The sequence below is a fragment of the Acipenser ruthenus genome, chromosome 5 (assembly GCF_902713425.1).
Source record: "Acipenser ruthenus chromosome 5, fAciRut3.2 maternal haplotype, whole genome shotgun sequence".
NCBI lineage: Eukaryota > Metazoa > Chordata > Actinopteri > Acipenseriformes > Acipenseridae > Acipenser > Acipenser ruthenus.
Window position 1 is genome coordinate 12,967,208 of NC_081193.1, and position 23,103 is coordinate 12,990,310.

The window sequence follows — 23,103 nt, forward strand, 5'->3', positions numbered from 1 at the left end:
TTTTTTGTTTTAATAAAAAGTAGAATTTGCTAGAAATTTGTCAGAAAAGGGAAAAATACCCTTTAATTTCCAACAAATATGGTTTATGGCAAGACCTTAAAAACAAGGCCCAGCGACAGGGGAAGCTGCCAGTCTGTGTGCGTGATGATGACGGTGCACCTACGTTAGCCACTGACCACTGTCCCTGCCTGTGTTTGTTGTAAAACCTGCGCAAATTCAAGCACAAAAATGAATAACTTAAACAACACAAAAACATTTTTGGAATTACATAATGATATTTCTAATTACTGTCAAAACAGAGTTAACTGCAGTTGAAAGAGCAACACTTAGAAAAACCTCAAAATCAAAATGATAAATTATAATTCCAAAAATAAAAAAAAATGTTTTGAATCTATTCATCTCAGTAACTTCTACTATAGCAGTATGAATAGTATATATAAATGGTGGGCAAGGTTTCATACCAGGGGGCAAGATCAGACCCCCTAACAGTAAAAGCATGGGCAAATCTGAAGCCTATCATCGCCCGCACTACCTTTCTACCAGTGCATGGCTGCATGCCCAACAAGGAAGCACGGCTCCTTCTCTCAGAGGGGAGAAACTGAGAGGTGAGAACTAAGAAGATGAAGGAGAGATGTTTCTCTTGAGAGGTAGGGAAGTGGAGGGAGCAGCATGAGGAATGGCAATGGCACACATCAACACATGTAAGTTTAAATAATGAAGGACAATTAGTAACTAGGAACGGTGAATGAGTGTTAACCTGCTAAGTGTTTTAAAATCAGCTTATTTATTTTTTGTTCTAGTTTATCTCTGAGCTATACATATTGCTTATGAAGCCTTATCTGCAACACACAAACCCAACACAGCAATCAGGATCTACATTGCTATCAGATCAGAAATAAATACCCACTGAAAAGCAAAAGTCTTTTAACTTTGTGTTTACTATGGCAGGTTGGACATATTGCTACAAAACATTATTGTGTTCATTAGAGACTTGGTTTTCTCAAGGCATCCTACTTAGTTGAATTAGAGTCTGTGTTTCTCCATCTGCCCAGATTTTAGTTTCAATCTGAGTTCTCCGGGGAGTCAAGTTGAAAGTGTAACCCATATAAATTAAATTGGACTGACACATGGACTATGTCATAATAAATCAGTTACATCCCCTGTAGCGTGTACTGTGTATGTACTGTGAGGAACTGGTTAAAGAAAACAAACAAAATGTTTAAAGACAACGTAAACCAACTGGATGGTAAACAAAGACATTAAATGTAAAGTGTTTCGCATCAAAACTAAAAGTTGGGTTAATGAATACACTTTGTAACTGTGTTAAATAAGGGAAATAAAAATAAATAAGTTCGGTTTTACCCAGTATTGTGCAGAGACAATATATGGGGGCATTAGTACCCTGCTGGGGTTGCTGGCGTCAGAGTTGTATCCAGGTTGAGTTAATTGTTTTGTAATTGTTCAATAATGTAATTAGTTATGTTTAAAAGGTGTGCGTGTGTGTGGTTCGAGGATGGTGATGGTAGGAGTTGGGTTGGAAAGTGTGAGAGTGAGAGTGAGACAGCGAACGAGAAAAATGATTATTATTACTGTGAAACTGGACAACTAACTATTGGAAAAGGTATTTGGATTACGATTTGGACTGTGATTTGGTTTTGGACACGAGGTAACAGGCTTAGCCTGCCTCGTTATTAGTTAGGGAAAGCATCTGTTTAGATGGGACCCGAGATCAGGTTAGGTTTTGTTTTCTTTATTTTTCTTTTGTTATTGTAAATAATAAACACACACTACAGCGTTTTCTCGCATCCTGGTTGTCAAGTGTTTATTTGAAGAAGGAACACCTCTGACAAGAATGCAATCCATCACAGTACACAGCAGTTACCTTGCAGTTAAGAATGAGAAATGTTCAGTGGAAACATTACTTGATGGAATGAGCCCTTAGATAAATATGAGATAAAATCTTTTTTTTTTTCTAGTCATGCCAATTTTACTCTTTAAATAATTACACTGTGGTGCAAAACTAATGGATATACAAGGACTGAAATTCATATTTTTCAAATTGTAAAGAGTTCTTGAGAGCTCTAAATATATACTTCATATAGTTCCATTAGTACTGGAGCTTTTCCCTGATACACAATTACACTGTAGGCTCTTTCAAGCGCAAGCTCCCTAACACTTACAATATTTTCTTCCCTGTGCCGCAAATGCATCATGAAAACAAATCTTGTTTCCCGATTTTCCTGGCCTCTATGTTTAACATATCAGATGTTTCAACCCATGACGCCAGTGCTAATGTTAAATGCTGCGTGAGTGTTAAAAACTGCAATTTGCTTTTGTATTAACTGTTCAAAATGTCAAGTATTGTTTCTTTGTTTTGTATAAACTGAGAAACTCCATAAATGCAGCTGAGAAAAAAGTGTTTAAAGGAATTTATATTTGCCAGGTTAAGGGGGGGGGAAGAGAGAGAGAGAGAGAGAGAGAGAGACCTTGTTTTGTGAATAAAATATAATTGATTGGTATAGTTCTCAGAACATATACACAGTAAAGGGAGTCTTTCTGTTCAGTATAGTAATAGACTATTGGCTACAGCTAGAGAGATTCAGTGGGTATCATATTGGGGGAGGGGGCAATGAAGTTTCCTTGTTTTGTAAATTAAACCTGTGTCCATATATTATATCAATGGCAGAAGGAATAAAACTCCTGGAGAAGAAATTAAGCAAATGGGCAGTGTATTACTTTTATTGTATCTTATTTATTATTAGAAAAAAAGTGCATCGTTTAATGCTGACACACCTCATTTAATATATATGGTGTTTTTGCATAAAATAACAAAAAGTTAATCTGAGTAAAAAGACAGTTATGTGACTGAAAATGGTACCGATAAAGCATTTGTCAGTGGGCATTTTATAAATGGATCCATTGGTTTTGATAGTCTGCTAAGAATATGGTTGCAACTAATATGAGCACCGAATGAAAGAATGATAAATGAAGAATGAGCTGAGTTGTTGGGATCGCTTGAAATGTCTTATTGCTCAGCTGGGAATTTCACTTCAATCCCATGTTAGGTCCCTGTGGTCCCAGTGGGCTTCTCCCTCGTGAGTCAGAAGGTCAACAGCAGCTCGAGGATCAGAAAAACCACTCTCATTACCTCTGGTGGTCCGTAATTGGAAATCAGGACCTGCATTTGTTATGCAGTAAGAAGGCGCTTCATGTGTGTTGGTTTTTTGTTTTTTTTTAAAGAAAGAAAATAAGAAAGTAGTTCAGTGGAAGCCAAATAATCATCTTTTAGTCTTCCAGACTTCAATGATATAAAACTACATTTAGGAAACCAAGCATTTCAACTGATACAGAGAGAACATGAGAACAAATCATTCTCATAAAACACTAAATTACATCAAAAACAAGAGCCATTCTATTCAATTTAGTTTAACTGTTTTGCTTCTGGTTGTAAAACTACAGAGGAAAGGCTTAGACAATCAGACACAATATTGTAATTCAATTTCCTGAGAATTGTAGTAGTTGCAGATTACGTCATGGTCAAATTTTTATCAGATGTCATACGGAAATATTTCTGAATTATAAGGTGCACAGCCTACCACTTTACAGTACTGTACAAGTTCACTGTGCTAGAACAACTTTTTTCATGGTGTGGCAGAGATCTGGCCACCAGGCTTGAGAGGACCATTGACAAACATATAGATAACACATCACATCTCTGAAGAGGCATGATGTGGGGTAAGAAATTTAAGCACGGTACACTTAAGGCTCTATTAGATTTTCAGAGGAGCCATGTCATGCAACTATTTCAAATACAACTACATTAGCACTCCTTTAAAGAGCCAGTATCACGTCCATATAAGTTATAAGAATACCTGTAAGATATATTGGGCATTGATGTGCTGTTTCCTATACTCATGGGTCATTTGAAAAAACTACTAGTACTTTTTTGGCTTTATGAACTGCTTCGGGTGACTCAGATCTATCCCAGAGCTTGGTATGTTTACATTTTTGGATGCAGTCCCACAATTAGTGTTTTCTTTCTTTCTGGCAGGTAGCAGCACAGAGCAATCCGATAAAAGTCAGTTGATGCACCTGTTATTGTCAATCGAGAGTTCCCCATAGCTAATTTCTACAGACAGCGGTCGCTTAGGTTGCAAGCCTTCAGTCTGCCTGATGTCAAATACAGCAGTGTCCTCTGGGATAAATGAACTCAATGGCCTATCAGTTTAATACATGTTTTTTTTTTATTTATTTTTTTTCAGACTCCATTAAAACATAATTTTAAATGTTCATGAAATGTCTACTGCAATGGTATTTGTATACAGTAAATTACTGTAAATACCAAGACCGCTCTGGTTGTGAGGTCACAAGCAGTGTCATTTTGCCCTGTTCCTAACTAGAAGCCTATCCATTCCAAACTGTCATTCTAGCATTTTACATTGGCTATTTTTTATTCATTCATTTTTATATGTTACGATAATGTTGAAAGATTAAAATATCAACCAACTCTGAAAAACGTTACTAAAAGTATCTTTTAGTATATTGTGGCAACAATACATAAAACAGAAAAGCATTTCACATTTCTTTTGTTTTCTATAAATATGTATTGTAATAATTATTATATTAGGGCTACCTTATTATAATACAGTAACTGTAGCTTTGACTAGCATATGAGTAGACGAGGCATTATCTTTTATATTTTATTGTGTCTATATGTATCCTTTTATTCTCGACTGTGGTCAAAACACATCCTTTAATAAATAGCAAATGTTTATAACAAACATGATTCTAAGAACTTATGTCATACCAGTATGACGGGTTACTTCTAGTATGGTCTACTTCTAGTGTGGAGTAGTGGTTAGGGCTCTGGACTCTTGTGGGTTGTGGGTTCAATCCCCAGTGGGGGACACTGCTGTTGTACCCTTGAGCAAGGTACTTTACCTAGATTGCTCCAGTAATAACCCAACTGTATAAATGGGTAATTGTATGTAAAAATAATGTGATATCTGTAAAATGTGAAATAATGTATAATGTGATATGTTGTAACAATTGTAAGTCGCCCTGGATAAGGGTGTCTGCTAAGAAATAAATAATAATAATAATAATAATAATAATAATAATAATAATGGTGAGCAGGTACATCTAGATTCTTGCACTCTTTTGTAAACTAGCACTTTGATGGCTGGAATTTCATTTCTGGGACCTAAATCAAAAATACACAAAAGATTTGCTCAGAAACCCAGCAGGAAGCAGGTCTCTCCTAACAGAAAAAACAAGAGAACAGCAAAACACAGCATGAAAGCTTGTTCAGGCAAGGTGAAATTATTAACAATTGAAAAAGACTGCATGTACAGTACAAAGCCATGAAGGTTAAATTATGGTACTGGATCTTAAAATAAAGTAAACCAGAAACATGTTTTTAACACTATTATTACTATTACAGTCCTGCTGTCCATTCGCATTAAAGTAGCTTGAACAGGGTCCCTGGAGATTTAAAATCCTTGATAAAGTTTAAAACAAAATTAACAACAGCAAGCAGCCTTGATTTTACCCCTTTAATAGGTGACTGGAAATGCCTCTAATTCAACCTTCTCCCCTGATGCAATAAATGAGTTCTATTCTCAACCCAGCAATCAGAAACTCAATAAGTAATTACCATTCACCTTCGCTTGTTCCACGCCATTAGACCAATACTGATGAGTCAGGAGACAATGCAGCCGCAATCAGTGACAGGTTGCTGGGAGAGTGTGAGAGTAGAATATAATGAAAGAATTGTCTTTTTTTTCCTGTAGCAATTAATGCGCTGTGTGTTGTGCAAATAAAAGTCAGTATTAGTCACCTTAAGGATAAGGAATGATGCAAAGGTGGAGGCGGTAAGCTGGCTCAGTTCACCAGCTACTTGGATGCCAGCAGTCTATACCCTGACATCAGCAGAAGGGGCTGGGTGCCACACTTCTAAATCCAGTGTAATTACTGTATTGCTTTTAGTGTGGTGGTTGCTCTTTTTGGGGAAGGCCGTATCAGAGTCATCTTGGAGTCTATTTTGATAATCTAAACATTAGCAGATCTAAATACTGCCATCCTTTATCTCTATATTTCTGCTTGTGGTTTTACAAACCATTTTGTTAATATCACTGAATAAAAAAGACATTCAGGAAAGACAGGTTTGACGCCCAATCCTCTCATCTCGGCAGAGTGGTATATTATTCTCTCAGGTTGCAACCTAATATGGCAACACTAACCCTAATTTGCTTTTTTATATATACGTTTTCGGCTTAAATAAAACTATAGGATGTAACCTTTCAATATATGTATAGTGGTGTATTTTAATGTACTTTAATGGACATATGGCTTGTTCCCAGGACTGTTTGGTCCCAGTCATTACTGTGGGTTGGTAAGTAGTTGAAATGTATCTGCAATATGGGAAAGTCATCTATTGAGGAGGAATAGTTACAAAATAAATAAATTACATTTCTTTTCTTTTTTTTTAAACAGCACCGTAACTCAAGGGCAGCTCAAAGGGTTAAACTGAACTGGACCACCAAGAAACAACTCAAGCAACACTGCAAATACACTCTTATCAATCTTCAATGATATAGGACAGATATTATTTTTTCTTGTTCCCCTAATTTTGTTCCTGAAAAATAAAGATGGAATGAATACAGTGTGGTTATGCAGGTAGTCTCCATTCAGTATTGCCTGGCAACCAGGGATATGAAAAACTATGGAAACAGAGAATGTAAACGAAGACAAACAATAGAAAAAGTCTTCCCAGTTGAACAGAAAAAAGCATATACTTTTGTTAGAGACTGTATTTGAACAATGCACCCAAAGCACAAAAAAGTCAGACTGGTGTGCAAAAGTGTTCCCCAATGCAATGTGTGCTGTAAATACTGATTTACCACCTCTGTAAACTGTTACAACAAAAAACAACTCCAAACATTTCACTACTCCCACCTAGTAGGCTGTTTTCTAACATGATCTTTGTTTATTGCTTTTTTAAAGACACTGTATCACAGTGCGGAGGAAAGTAAACTCAAGTTATTTGTTATTCTCTGTGGATTAGTGGTTTATGCATGAAGCCCCATTTTAGAATAATAACAACTACTGCTCTGTGGTGCATCTAAAATTGCCCTTTATATTACATTTATTTTCATCCACTGACATTCAAAGACATGAAGTCCAGAGAAAGCTGCATTGTATGGGATTTGACCTCCAGCATTTATAATTGTTATGGTTTTGAGTCTGCTGAGTATGCAGCAGTAAAGTCTTGCTAATTTCACTTAGTTGATTTCGACCTTACTATTGAACAGCAAGTGAAACCTTAATCTCTACACCTGGGTATAGCATTACTAGTGTAGAGAATATATTTAGAAAACAATTTAGTACTGTCAGCCAATCAGCTTCCAGTTCTAGCGGACTCTAATTAAGTGATAGAGCACGTCGATGAGGGCTCTACCGTGTGGTAGATGACCGCGACTGGAGGCGAGGGCACTAACGAAAGTCAAGGTAATCTACCACACGGCAGAGTACGCATCAAGAGGGCTCTATCGCTATTAAAAAAACTATTTATTTCTTTAGTTTCTCTTTTTTAAAAAAAACTTTAAAACCTATATTTATCTTGAACTTCTGATATTTCACCAGGTAACCTTCCGCTGAGGAAAACAGTCCGTAACATAATTAGAATAGAACAAAAGACATACATGTAGAGAAAATGGTTATTATTATTATTATTATTATTATTATTATTATTATTATTATTATTTGGCTAACATATTTAGTTTTGGGGGTCTTACTCTTTCTTATTATAATTTATCATGACATTGCCAGATAAATTTACTGTACAATTGTTGAATAGTCCGTGTAGTAAGTATAGAGTCAGACTTGTTGGAGGCGGGGCATCATTCAGGCTGGCAGGGAGTGGACTGGCAAACAGGGTTGGCAGTTTGACTGGCTGGTTTTGAAGAAGGGTGTTGTTTGGATCTAGCTGACCAATCGTGTCTTTCCTGTTGATTTGCTGTCCAGTAGCTGCGAATTCAGCCTTTATTACAGTGTCCTGTCACAGAAATGATTTCCCTTGTCTCTAGACCAGCGTTAGAAAGTATCAATGTTTAAGTAGCTTTTTATGTTATCAGATTAGTTGTAGATTAGAATGTTAAGAGAAAAAGTTGGCATTTATGCGCAGATTGATTTAAAATTGAATTCACAGTTAAGCACTTCAAAGTTCCAGCGGGCATCTATGCAAAATAGAAGCCCGCTAGATCTTGAAGCTGATTGGCTGTTCACACTCAATCGTTTTCTAATAGATGGTAGATGCCCACTGGAATGTCTCAGCATCAATTGTGAATCAAATTTAAAATCAATCCGCACAAGCGCTGGCTTTTTCTTTTTGACTTGCTCTATTTTTAAGCATAGTTCACTATTGGACAATAAATACTAAACAAAGACACAATTCGTCCAAATTAATTTTATTATCCACCAAACCTTTGCATCGACAAAAGCAACCAATCCTGTACCTGCAACTGCTGCGAGCCAATCGCAGCCTGTGTCAGCTCGACTGCCGCACAGACACAGCATCTTTCAACAACACAAAGCAAGACGCAGACAGTTAAGTAATATTGCTCCATTCATATATAGATTCAGGAGAGAAAGGCTTTGGCTGAAAGTAGAAACATGATGAGTTAGGAATTATTTTAGAGTGGTATAATGAGAGATTGTACTGGTAGTTCAGACTCTATCGTACACGGACTGTTCAGTAATTGCTCCGTTCATTCTTCAGGCAATGCCATGATTATAAATAGGGGTTACAACCCTAACAAGTTAATAAAAAATAAAAACTGATTTACTTAATAAAAGCTCATTGTTTTTCTCTTTTATGTCATCCTTGTTCTATATTTAAAAAATGTTTGGGACTATTTTCTTAGAATGTCTTTAGCAGAAAGGTACCTGACTAATCAGTACAAGTTCAATGTAAATCTCAGTTTTAAGTTGTTTTTTATAAAGAAAACATTAGTAAAAATAATTTTCTAACAGCGTTAGTGTCCTCTCGACGATGGCTCTAACGTGTGATAATTGACCTTGAGTTTTGTTAGCGCCCTCGCCTTTGCCTCGGGACGCATAACTCCCGTTGCGGGCCCTATCGCTTAAATATATATATAAAGACATAACTATAGTTTGATTAATAGATTAGGGTTGATACATTTGGCTGAACCCATCACATAGCACCTCTCTCTCTCAATGACAATCACTATATCCACGAAATTGGGCAGTGGTGGCACTAAGGATGCAGTTCATTTTGCTGTAGTTAAATGTGTGAATAGGAGCCAAGTCATAGGCAAGTCAATTATATTTCCAAAACAAAATGTCAATCTATCATCCAGCTATTGTACTCTTACCATTATTTTTATCAGCAATCTATCTACTTACCTGTTTGTTTAATCATCTCCTCTGAATGTCTCTATCACTAAATATATTACTTTGAAACATTCAACATAAATATTGTATTGACCCTTTTTTTTGCACTTAATTGTCAATGTTGCCTTTGGGATGCAGCTGAGCACATACATAAATTGCTGTCACGTTTGCATCAATGCACTCTGTCCGTTAGATACAATTTAAATAAAGAGAAGTGCTTTTACATTTAATTAGTAAAAGAAAAAAAAAATCAGTGCTCCTCAATCTGGTATCTTCCTCACTTGCATAAACTCTAAGATGCTTGTCACCCGATAATAACTTGGGGAAAGGAAAGAGAGGAGAGAGAGATCTTTATTAAAACATGCAGGTGCCCTGAGATCAAGCTGAAGAAGAGCATGTTTGGTTTTTGTCCATGTCAGGTCTTGTAGGAGTAATAGGCGACATAAGAAGCAGGTGGAGTGAGAAAAACAGAATTGTTAAAACGGCTAATGCTTGACAAACCAGAGGAGATGTCAAGCCCTGATTGTTAAATAAAAGCACCTCCTTGTCGATGTTTTGTTCACTCTATAATGTGTAACTGATATCTATGAATAAATTATACTGCAATCAGCTTCTTTATGTTCAGCCGTGATGGGCAGTTTAAGACTGAGAAAATTCTACCTGCAATTAAAGCAGTAAAAAGGATAATTGTGTTGAATTCTTTAGACAGCGATATCATCACGTGCACAGTCTGTTTTTTGTTGCTTATTGGGATTTGTTATTTGCTTGGGTAACATATACTGCTAAAAGCATAAAAAAGATGCTAAAAACATAGCAAAGTAAAAGCATGGTAAAATGTATCAAAGTATAATTCATGATCATCATAATAACCATGCAGGAAGTGTCTAATGCAAGAGAAGAGTACTTTTGAATACCGGTCATTCATTTTTGTCAAGGTACGTGTTTTTATATCATTTTCTATTCTATATTGGAATCAAGGTAATAGAAGCATGTATACAAATTTAAAATGTTTTACTGATAGCACTTTACATGAAGTGTATCTTACTGCACTGTATTTACACTGTAACTGCACCAGTGCTAATTACATTGTAAATAAACACATTTTGTACTTAACTATGTAGTTGCAATGTAACTCCATAACCACTTCCAATGACTATGTTATTACAAGGTAATGTAGGTACCACAGATTTTCCGGTGGGACAAGAAGGACTTGTCTAAGATCACAGATCAAGTTTTGATAATAAGACAACAAAATCCTCCTTAACTTCTTTAATATATATATATATATATATATATATATATATATATATATATATATATATACACTAGATACTAGATATTGTACATATATGTACATTTTAAAAAAAACACTTTTCAGTTGGCAAAAATAATGTATTACATGTCTGATGGAATGGTGTCCATATATCACAGCTGCCTGTAATCTACTCTCCAAGTACTGTATACCGCCCGTCATGACAGAAGTGGATAATTACAAGAGCTTTGTTTAGCATTTCTGATTCCTCCAATGCATCAGATGAACCAATAACAAATTCCAAAAACCGTCTTCTGCTATAATATCCTTAAAAAGAGTACACATCATGCAGATGAACTTTGATTTAGAAATGCTGTACACGTATCTTTACAAATACACATATCTTTATAAGCCATTTCACAAAATAAATAATCAAACCCTTTGTTTCTTTGCTGAATCTAATAACTGAGCTTTCCACAACACAATATTATACTGGATTGTTCTTCCATATAGGAGGTCTGCTGCTGCTCAGAAAATGCATCCCTATTGGTTGATGCATAAACAGTGTGGTATCCGTTTATTCTCCATACCCACCCCAACTTATCATATAATACTTGTATACTTTACACTATACTTGTATACTGTATACTGGAAACAGGACCTCAACTCAGTGCTTATTTACCAGTAAATATTTTAATTAAAAAAAAAAAAGTACTTCATTGTATTTGGAGGTATGAAGCATGGTAAACAATTAACTAGAATATTATTGGTCCTGTTTGGTAGCAAGTGCAAAGACAAATTGTCTAAAAGGAATAAACCATTTTTATGTCTTAATAGGGCCCTATGTTTTTATGTTGCTCGTTTATATTTTATTTATAACATTTTAATAATAGGTAAGAAATTCAAAACCTGTACTGGGTAGTAATGTGCCCGGGCCAAAGGGTATTATTGATATGTCAATGAAGATACAGAATATGCAAAAAAATAAATAAATAAATAAAAAGTCCAGTTTTAAATGTATTTTTGATATATTTTAGACTTTGTATTCTTCCTCTGGGGGCAAGTAGTTCCTTAATCCAGTGAAAACTCATACAAAAGTTAATCTTCATTAGTCTTTAGCAATGTGAAAGGACTGTACTAATAACGACCCTACAAAGTTTTATTTTTTCTTTTCTTTTGTAGGAATACTATTACTGTTTCTGGTGATGAGGTCTCAGGCAGGTTTTTAGAATTAAAGACCTGTTTCTGGTGATGAGGTCTCAGGCAGGTTTTTAGAATTAAAGACCTGTTTCTGGTCATGAGGTCTCAGGCAGGTTTTTAGAATTAAAGACCTGTTTCTGGTCATGAGGTCTCAGGCAGGTTTTCAGAATTAAAGACTTGTTTCTGGTGATGAGGTCTCAGGCAGGTTATTAGAATTAAAGACCTGTTTCTGGTCATGAGGTCTCAGGCAGGTTATTTTAATTAAAGACCTGTTTCTGGTCATGAGGTCTCAGGCAGGTTATTAGAATTAAAGACCTGTTTCTGGTGATGAGGTCTCAGGCAGGTTATTAGAATTAAAGACCTGTTTCTGGTGATGAGGTCTCAGGCAGGTTTTCAGAATTAAAGACCTGTTTCTGGTCATGAGGTCTCAGGCAGGTTATTAGAATTAAAGACCTGTTTCTGGTGATGAGGTCTCAGGCAGGTTTTCAGAATTAAAGACCTGTTTCTGGTCATGAGGTCTCAGGCAGGTTATTAGAATTAAAGACCTGTTTCTGGTCATGAGGTCTCAGGCAGGTTATTAGAATTAAAGACCTGTTTCTGGTGATGAGGTCTCAGGCAGATTATTAGAATTAAAGACCTGTTTCTGGTCATGAGGTCTCAGGCAGGTTATTTTAATTAAAGACCTGTTTCTGGTGATGAGGTCTCAGGCAGGTTATTAGAATTAAAGACCTGTTTCTGGTCATGAGGTCTCAGGCAGGTTATTTTAATTAAAGACCTGTTTCTGGTGATGAGGTCTCAGGCAGGTTATTAGAATTAAAGACCTGTTTCTGGTCATGAGGTCTCAGGCAGGTTTTCAGAATTAAAGACCTGTTTCTGGTGATGAGGTCTCAGGCAGGTTTTCAGAATTAAAGACCTGTTTCTGGTGATGAGGTCTCAGGCAGGTTATTAGAATTAAAGACCTGTTTCTGGTGATGAGGTCTCAGGCAGGTTTTCAGAATTAAAGACCTGTTTCTGGTCATGAGGTCTCAGGCAGGTTATTAGAATTAAAGACCTGTTTCTGGTCATGAGGTCTCAGGCAGGTTATTAGAATTAAAGACCTGTTTCTGGTGATGAGGTCTCAGGCAGGTTTTCAGAATTAAAGACCTGTTTCTGGTCATGAGGTCTCAGGCAGGTTATTAGAATTAAAGACTTGTTTCTGGTGATGAGGTCTCAGGCAGGTTATTAGAATTAAAGACCTGTTTCTGGTGATGAGGTCTCAGGCAGGTTATTTGAATTAAAGACCTGTTTCTGGTCATGAGGTCTCAGGCAGGTTATTTTAATTAAAGACTTGTTTCTGGTGATGAGGTCTCAGGCAGGTTATTAGAATTAAAGACCTGTTTCTGGCCAACAGGACTACAGCGGATAGTCAAAACGAAATGCTTTTTTATGAAACAATCATGAAATATCCTGGCTGGGGGTCACACAGCAGGTCTTTGTGGCAAAATACAATGTTTACAGAAACTGTTGGTAGGCTGTATCATTCACAAAACATTAATATACACAGGTAAGGCATACAAAATAAATCAATAAATTAATGAATTCATGAACTAAGCTTAGCTTGACTCCGAATTCTCATCTCACATCACCAAACTAGAAATCTGGAAAAGCTTCACTCTATTGAATATAGGTGGGTTTCTCAGGCAGATGTACAACCTCACAAAAGTGGTATCCTTTTCAAATTAAGGTTATAGCATGTTAGGGCCATGACATGAATATATTTGAAGGTCTGGAACCAACTCCCTAGTAATGTTGTTGAAGCTGACACCCTGGGATCCTTCAAGAGGCTGTTTGATGAGATTCTGGGATCAATAAGCTACTAACAACCAAACTAGCAAGATGGGCCGAATGGCCTCCTCTCGTTTGTAAACTTTCTTATGTTCTTATGACAAGCCAGTCATGCTGTAAAAGGACAGAAAATGCTTGCAGTCTAGTAAGGATCTGCATAAAACATAAAGCATGCAGTATAAGATCCCTGCATGATGGCCCCATCCAAATTCTCAAGCTTATTCATAATAAAAATTAAAAAAAACATAAAGTACATTTTGTGCATCATCAGAATTATTGCTTAAGCTTTTAATGTCCTTTGTGACATCAGTCTGAAAATTATTCATTGTCTTTTAAGGAATGAGCAATGTTCTCTATCGCTCTATCACTTGCCCCCCCCCCCCCTCCCCCCGCATGCACACACACACACACACACACACACACACTCTCAAATTCATTAAATGAGTGATAATCATAGGTTTACATATGTCCTGTCTATAGCAATCAAAGTAGTGCAGTTAACAGTGTGGCACGTTCAGCTGTGCTAATTCCCAAATAGCCCGCCTCTGTGCTGATGAGCCAGCTGCGAACAACAATCGCTCATTTTAATAAAGACCACATTACAAAATGAAGAGGTGGGGGTGATAGAGAGAGAGAAAGATGGCAGAATCCGCATTGGATCAAAAGTAATTATTCACAGCAGGATGCTGCAGAGTTAATTCAGCCAATCAGAGTGTAGGAAGGGGGATGGGGAGATGAAAAAAAATGAGGGAATTGCTGTAAAACACAGAACCCATTTCAAAATAAAATTAACACTCCCTCCACATGTTCCGCAAAGCATCAAAATCATTAGGGAGAGGTACACTAGACAAACTCCATAAAAACCCCATTTTATAATCTTGTATTTCAACCTCCATAACTCCCTTAGAGGCTATCATCATAGCAGGACACTATTCATATTAGCTATTCATAAATCTGATTAACCTTAACATTAACTAAAATAAATTAGTCTGAACAGTATAATTAAGTTAATTTAAATTAAACATTTGAAATCAGTTTAAATGTCTTCAAAATAACTGTCTATCCTCATAGCCTGTGAGCACAAAAATCCTGGCACTGTTAAGATTCATCACTTCAATGACAGACCATTTTCACTGTAACACAGAATAGCCACTTTACAGAACAATAGATACAGTCACTTTAAAAGATAATGGCCTCAGCATTATTAATAAATCTCAACCTTCTGCCCTGGGAAGGATGTATGCCTGGAACCACGGGCTGATGTGCTCCTAAAACGAAGAAACAGAAAACAAAGATTATTAGACTAAGCCAAAAGATTTGGGATAATGCCAATCAAGCCACTAAAGGTTACCTATGCAACTGAGCAGCAACTCTGTAGTATTTTCAGAGAGTAGTAATGTTTACGTAACATCTCCTTTGGGAAAGGTTTAAAAAACAGGTCACAGGCAGCTTGAATTTAAAATATCTATTGGTGCTTGTGGCAATGTGGCCACGCCCTTGTGCGTAGTTTGTTTATATGTTACGTGTTGTGTGTAAATGTTGGTGTATAGTCATTGGTACACGGGATATAAATGGGTCTGTGTAACACAAGTGATTTAAAAATGTAGATTTGTATTTAGGCACGAGGATGGCACAAATCACTTCACGTGCTGGTTAAAATGTAATGTGTGGTCACGGGAGTACACTTAATTAATTCACGTGCAGTTGTACCGAGATTCCAGTTGAATGATTGACTAGCAATCGAGTCTCGGTACAACTGCATAAAAGCAGCATGTTTTCACTCACTCGGGGTGGTGTGTTCGGTGAGTGAACGGGATTGGAGACGGAGGTAATGAGAATAAATAATAAAATAATAATCGTTAAAGAAGCTCACCGTGTTTTGTTTAGTGATAGTCCGTTTTGTTTATCTCTTTTGTTTTGGCGAATGTGCCGTGTCCTTGTGTTTTTGTTTGTTACCACGTTTATTTTCTGTTTTGTTTGTTTATTAAATGCTGAGCACAACCAAGTGCTCAGCTTCACCAACCTCACTGTCTCTGTCTGTTCTGTGTTTCTCCTGGTTTCTGGTCTGACATCACCCACTCCGGCCGTCTTTGTGACACGTGGTGTCATCGTGGTATTATCAGCGCCTCCTAGACTCAGACCAGAGCAGGGGTACCGTGTGGTTTTTTTTGGAAAGAAAAAAAAATGGATTTTTTTTGGAGAAATGGAGGGAGGAAAGACGCTAGAGAGGAAGCAACAGCAGCACCCATCCTGCAGGCCAGTGACAGAGGAGGTGATCGACTGGCTGCTGGATCAGGAGACGCAAGGGGGGCCCCAGAGTAACATCAGCGCAGCAGACGCAGGCGGTGTTAAAAAGGTGCCCTGCACCGCTACTAGCAAGGCTGTTGTCCTCTCTAGCGCCCAAAGGGGAGGAGCCCGAACGTCCTACGCCTGAGTGGGAGGAGCCCGAACGTCCTACGCCTGAGTGGGAGGAGCCCGAACGTCCTACGCCTGAGTGGGGGGAGCCCGAACGTCCACAGCCCAAGAGGGGGGAGTCGGTGCGTCCACAGCCCAAAAGGGAGGAGTCGGTGCGTCCACAGCCCAAAAGGGAGGAGTCGGTGCTTCCATAGCCCAAGAGGGGGAAGTCGGTGCTTCCACAGCCCTAGGACCCAAGCTGCCAGCAGAGGGAGAATGCCTGCTGGTTCCACCTCCACCAGCAGAGGAACAATGTCTGCTGTCCCCATGTCCACCAGCAGAGGAAGAATGCCTGCTGTCCCCGTGTCCACCAGCAGAGGAAGAATGCCTGCTGTCCCCATGTCCACCAGCAGAGGGAGAATGCCTGCTGTCCCCATGTCCACCAGCAGAGGAAGAATGCCTGCTGTCCCCGTGTCCACCAGCAGAGGAAGTATGCCTGCTGTCCCCGTGTCCACCAGCAGAGGAAGAATGCCTGCTGCCCCCGTGTCCACCAGCAGAGGGTGAATGCCTGCTGGGTCCCAATCCACCAGCAGAGTGTGAATGTCTGCTGGTATCACTTCCGCCACCGTCACCACCCAGAGGAGAGGAGCAGGAGCTGCCTCTGCCTCCATCACCTACCCCTGCAAGGGAGGGAGACCCGCACCAGTCCCCTGCAAGAGAGGGAGAGCCGCACCAGTCCCCTGCAAGTGAGGCAGAGCCGCACCAGTCCCCTGCAACAGTAGGAGACTACACGCTGCTCCCACCTCCATCGCCAGGAGACTACACGCTGCTCCCACCTTTACTGCTTCCACCACTAGGAGCACGGCAGCAGGAGCTGCCTCTGCCTCCGCCACCTCCACCGCTTCCTCCACTAGGAGCAGAGCAGCAGGAGCTGCCTCTGCCTCCGCCACCGTCCGGAGCAGAGGAGCAGGAGCTGCCTCTGCCTCTGCCACTTTCAGGAGCAGAGCAGCAGGAGCTGCCTCTGCCTCCACCACCACCAGGAGCAGAGCAGCAGGAGCTGCCTCTGCCTCTGCCACCTCCAGGAGCAGAGCAGCAGGAACTGCCTCTGTCTCCGCCACTTCCAGGAGCAGAGGAGCAGGAGATGCCTCTGCCTCCACCACCGCCAGGAGCAGAGGAGCAGGAGCTGCCTCTGCCTCCGCCACTGCCAGGAGCAGAGGAGCAGGAGCTGCCTCTGCCTCCCCCACCACCAGGAGCAGAAGAGCAGGAGCTGCCTCTGCCTCCGCCACCTCCCCTGAAAGGGGAGCTAACGGCTACGAAGAAAGGGGGAGAGGTCAGGAGACCAGCATCCCCCACAGCAATTTCGCTGCAGGAGTGGACCAGCATGCTGTCAGCTGTGCCACTACTGGCAGGGGTGCTGACAGCATTGCCAGCCATGGGCCCACTGAAGCCTCCCTTCCCAGCCTGAGACTTTGTCCTGGACTGCTGGGTTTTTAAGGGGGGAGGTGGCCGTTGAGGCCATGTGTGCTGCGCACAAGGGAGGGTATATGTGGCAATGTGGCCACGCCCTTGTGCGTAGTTTGTTTATATGTTACGTGTTGTGTGTAAATGTTGGTGTATAGTCATTGGTACACGGGATATAAATGGGTCTGTGTAACACCAGTGATTTAAAAATGTAGATTTGTATTTAGGCACGAGGATGGCACAAATCACTTCACGTGCTGGTTAAAATGTAATGTGTGGTCACGGGAGTACACTTAATTAATTCACATGCAGTTGTACCGAGATTCCAATTGAATGATTGACTAGCAATCGAGTCTCGGTACAACTGCATAAAAGCAGCATGTTTTCACTCACTCGGGGTGGTGTGTTCGGTGAGTGAACGGGATTGGAGACGGAGGTAATGAGAATAAATAATAAAATAATAATCGTTAAAGAAGCTCACCGTGTTTTGTTTAGTGATAGTCCGTTTTGTTTATCTCTTTTGTTTTGGCGAATGTGCCGTGTCCTTGTGTTTTTGTTTGTTACCACGTTTATTTTCTGTTTTGTTTGTTTATTAAATGCTGAGCACAACCAAGTGCTCAGCTTCACCAACCTCACTGTCTCTGTCTGTTCTGTGTTTCTCCCGGTTTCTGGTCTGACGTCACCCACTCCGGCCGTCTTTGTGACAGTGCTTTACAAAGAAGACCAGCCACTTTTGCCATTGAAGCCCTGGCCAGATTTTCTCGAAATCCGCAGTGAAGGACAGAAAACACATACATCTATGGCCAAAACTTTAGCATCACCTAGAATTTTAGGAATGAGACATAATTTAAAAAAATACTATATAATTTAGATATTTTATTTAACATTGAGTAATCAAAGAAACTACACAATTATATTTCAAAAGTCTACCGGAAGCCATAATAGTTGTAGACTATTTCATGTTAGATTTCAAAATGTCATATTTTAAAATTTTTGTCAGTTTTTCATTGTGTATTGAAAACTACAAAGCGGTATGTAATTCAATATGTTAACATAACATTATTCAGCAGGTTTCATTCGACTTTTTGAAGCAAAATTAGTTCATTCTATAGGGTGATGCAAACCTTTGGGCCCCAGCTGTAAAGCATTTTTCCTGGCTTCCCTGGCTTCCTGCGCTTCCTGCGCTTCCTGGGCAATTAGACCTTGGTGATGTCCAAGGTCAATTTGTACTTTTAAAGGCCGCCACACACTAGACTCAATGCAACAAGCGAATCTGTGCAGCGATGTGATGACAGAATCTATACTTTTGATAAGAACGTTTCACACCCCAAGAGACATGACCGGCAACATGCAATACTGAAGTGAATCCTATTTATTTATTTTTTTGTTATATATATATTATGAAACGGAGCATCACAGCTCTCCATTCAAACAAATAATAGACTCTAAAAATGAAGGTTAACATTTTTTTTTATATAATTCATAAGGCTATAAAATTACCAGTATATATATGGTGGGCGATGATCTAATTCAAGAGTACTTGGATATGGGGCTATGGCGTACACTCAATTTTAAAGAACATATATGTGTTACAGTACTATGAAAAAAAAAAACAATTAGGGTTTAAAATCGATTACATAAGGCATGGTAAAGTTATCAGACAGCCTTATCTGCATATGGGTTATATCAATAACCCCATGCATAAACCATCTCAATTGGTACACTTCTGCTCTGGATGACATTATGTTATACACAGAACCATCTGAAAACAATTACTGTAAGGGATGATCAACTGACTGAACAACTCAAGTTTCACAGGATTCATTTAGTAATCGCTGGACATGCAAGCCACACATTGATTAATTAGCGACTAGCAAACTACATCTGAAAATAACTATGAATCTTTTTTTTTATTTTAAAATGCATTCAAATTCACATGAAGAAAACAAAGCCTTAGACACAAGAGGTGAATATCTAGCCCACCATCGTGCAAAATCTGACAGTAAATGTGTAATGGAAAAAGTGTACAATCAGTGTCACATATGTTTCATAATGGGCAGGGTATGCAAATCTGTACTGACTCTACTTTAGGGCAATGACACTTTGAACATATGTTGATTGCACATGATTTATGTAGGGTGAATTGGAATTGTATAATTAATATCTTGGTTGTATATTAATCATACAACCATGTTCTCTTTTAGGCATTTGCTCTTTAAGCTCAAGAGAACCACATTTGAAGACTGTGGATTTAAAACTGCCATTGCACAGACTACTCTTCAAAGGCCTAAACTGATTGGTGATTTGCAACCACCCACAGAGGGTTTGACCTGAGGGCTCTCACTTCTCATTTTCGCAGTATTCCTCTCTTCCTCCTAACCCCCTAATGAGCCAGACAACAAAACATGTTTGGGAATACAGTAGAGACACAGCAAACATGTTATCAATAAACCAGAAAATGTTTTTTGTGAGCAGAAACATTATTATTATTATTATCATTATTATTATTATTATTAAACTAGAAATGTTCTTGCAAGTCAATTGAGAGTTTAAAGAAAAAGCAAAACGCTTTTTTTTTTGGTTTTCACCTACTGTACCAAATCAAATCATCACCTACCTATAGCCTGTGCAATATCAAAAGCTCTTTTATGACATTTGTGTTGCAGTCTGAAGAGTTAAAAGTAGAAAGCAAGAACCTGGCTAATAGTGAATCTGCAGTATGCTACCTCTTTCATTTTTCTACCCTCCCTTCCCAATTATCTTGCCACATTGTAAAAACTGTGATTTTTTTTCCCCCCCTCTGGGCTGAAAAATAAACCTGGATAAACAGATTGCCAACACAAGTAATTAGCCACTATGCCCATTATATGCAGGAGATTCCTTTGAAATGGCAGTACTAAACAAGATATGGATGGTTAGTTCTCATTGTATTCTGTGCAAGAAAAACAGCAGCAAACAAAGGGAGGTGATGGGGGGGGATAGAAAATCAACTATTATCTTAAGGCGAGTGACAGCTAGAATTCTACGATATTCAACTTATATAAATACATCTATTATTCAACATTCTCTTTTTATACTGGATCACTTTTCGCATCACTGCCGCTAATCAGTTTTGCATCTTGATCTTCTAAATTTCTCCCCCAAAAAATGCTTGCAACACCTGTAAGTAGTAACACCCTGTGGTTTCAGATCCTCAGTTGCTTATTTTGCTGTCTTACTGTACAACTGCTAGTTAATTGAGTACTTAACTCATTTTCAATCACAATGAATACGCTAGCCCACGTTTAAAACAGGTATTGTACAAGCTTATATATTTTGCCACCCTTTTCAACAGATCAGTTTCAGCTGCTCAGTACTTGAAGACTCGGGTAGATGTACTAAAGTGCTGCGGATCTCGTAATAGTCTCAAACGAGTCGGAAGTCTAGGGTGAAATACTCTAAACATGCACAATGTTGTTATCGACTTTTTAGGGAATGCTTTGCGACAGCAGTTTTTCTTTGTGGTTCACCTTAGATGAATATGTAATTATAGGTGTCCCTGCATAAATTCGTAAAAATGGGGCGGAGATAGTGCAAATGAGGGTTCGCAAATATTATAATGAGATGTACTAAAGCTGTCAGCAATTGTGACACTTACAATTGCATTAATTTGTAGATACTGAGGCCTGTACTAAATCCAACATATACGGACCAGGAGTGTGATTGAGAGCAGCTTTGGCATGCTTAAAAGCAGATTGCGCTGCCTGGACCACAGTGGAGGAGAGCTCCAGTACAGGCCCAACACTGTATGCAGTATAAATGTGCTGTGCTGTATATTCCACAATATAGCCATACGTGGAGGGATGCCTGTGGACATCATAGAGGGGATTGAAGTGGAGCCATCTGTACCACCACATCCAGCAGAGGACACCTATGAAGACGGGAGACGTGCTCAAGTGATACATACTTTTTTTTTTACTTGTAAGCAGGCTAACAGTTAATTAAACATCATTGTTTATTAAAAAAAAAAAATCGTCTCACTTCAGCACGTCTCTGCCTTCTTCATAAGTGTCATCTGTTGGCACCCTCTGCTGCAGCAAACCACAACTCAACTCCCGCTATTTATTTGAAAAAAAAGAGATCTCACTAAGATGATGCAACAAATATTTAAATTAGTATATTGCAGCTCTCTTCATTAACATATTTTCTCTTAGTACAGACGACAAAATGTATACTTTGCGAATTGTCACAACGAAAATGAAAATTGTGGTATGTTTGTGCTGCGACTGGCCCATCTTAGTACATCTACCTCAGTCTTCAGTTCACCAGCCTTTTCAACCTTTATTACATGCTACTTTTAGAGTAGGGTGTCCATTACTATGGTCATCACTGTATTTATCCTCATCAAATGCAATCACATTTTTACAAGGCTAAAATAATTTAACAATTTAACACAACCAGATTACTTTAATCTGTCTGCTTCTCCATCTGCATATTTGCTGCATCATTGTTGGGTCTGTGATGAATTAAGGCTGATCTGAACACAGCTGTAGTGGATAAGCTTTAAATTCATTCAACACGCATGTGCAAACTTGATAGCAAATGCTTATCAAGTGTGCAGCGTCAGGATTGTGCATTAAATGTGTCTTTTATAAGGGAAACAATTATGACATGCTTCCATGTTCACTTACCAGTGACTGTCAGCAGCCATTCCAGGGGTGCACTCCAAACACCCATGTAGTACATGGGATTTAATCTACTTTGAAATGACTGAATTGGTGTGCCAGATCCCCAGATTCTGAAACTGTCTAAAATAATCTTTTCAAGTTTCGTCACAACTGAATAAGGGGTTCTCAATATGTATGGCAGGTGTTTATGATGTAATTATCCATACACTGTATTTAAGGAACAAACATGCTAAAATAAGTATCTCATACAAATGCTGAAATAGACTTGGATGTGTTGCTATTCCATTCCATTAAATTGTGTTAAAGTCTGCAAACTTCATATAAAAAAAGATAACAGTGCATTTCTACCCTTTGTGAACCATCCATGACAGATTAGGCTTAAGTTGTTGCAGCCTAAATCTGTGATTTTCCTCTCCATTATGCCTCTTAATAATCAATGAATGGGACACGTTAAACTCCCCGCCCCCTCTCAGCCAGGGAACCCTAAGCCACTCTGGTTGTACAATGATCATATATGATTACCATGTTCTACACTTTGTTCAGGATACAACGCTATTTAATGTTTCTAGACACACATAGATTCATGCAAACACGCAGGTCAGGTGTATATGCACAGTATAAACAGTGGACCAGGGAAGGAAATGAAGGCAGGCCACTGACTTCAACAGTGGAGTGAAAGGCACAGCCCACCTGGTTGGAGGTTTGAGTACCCAGACTGTTGCCATTACACATTTTTCATGGCCACCCACTCCCACAGTATCAATCAAAATAAACATTTAATTGAGGAGCTGTAATGTGTGAGCCTTGCCGTCTTCCCTGTTTCTTTAAAAATGTTCTTTACCACCACTGGTTGCTAAGAAACCTGATTGTCTGTTGATGTCCCACAAGTTA

The 23,103-nt window shown here is 38.9% G+C and overlaps 1 protein-coding gene across 5 annotated transcripts in view; it reads right to left on the reverse strand.

The window, feature by feature from the left end:
• The window catches only part of msraa (methionine sulfoxide reductase Aa), a 96,655-nt gene that overhangs the window by 65,866 nt on the left and 7,686 nt on the right, over positions 1-23,103 (reverse strand). The window contains exon 2 of one of the 5 annotated variants that reach the window (XM_034004746.3): positions 14,910-14,958. The exons of the other annotated variants lie outside the window; for them this stretch is intronic. The gene's annotated coding sequence lies outside the window, so the exon portion shown is untranslated. The remainder of the gene's footprint in view (positions 1-14,909; positions 14,959-23,103) is intronic. 5 annotated transcript variants of the gene reach the window in all.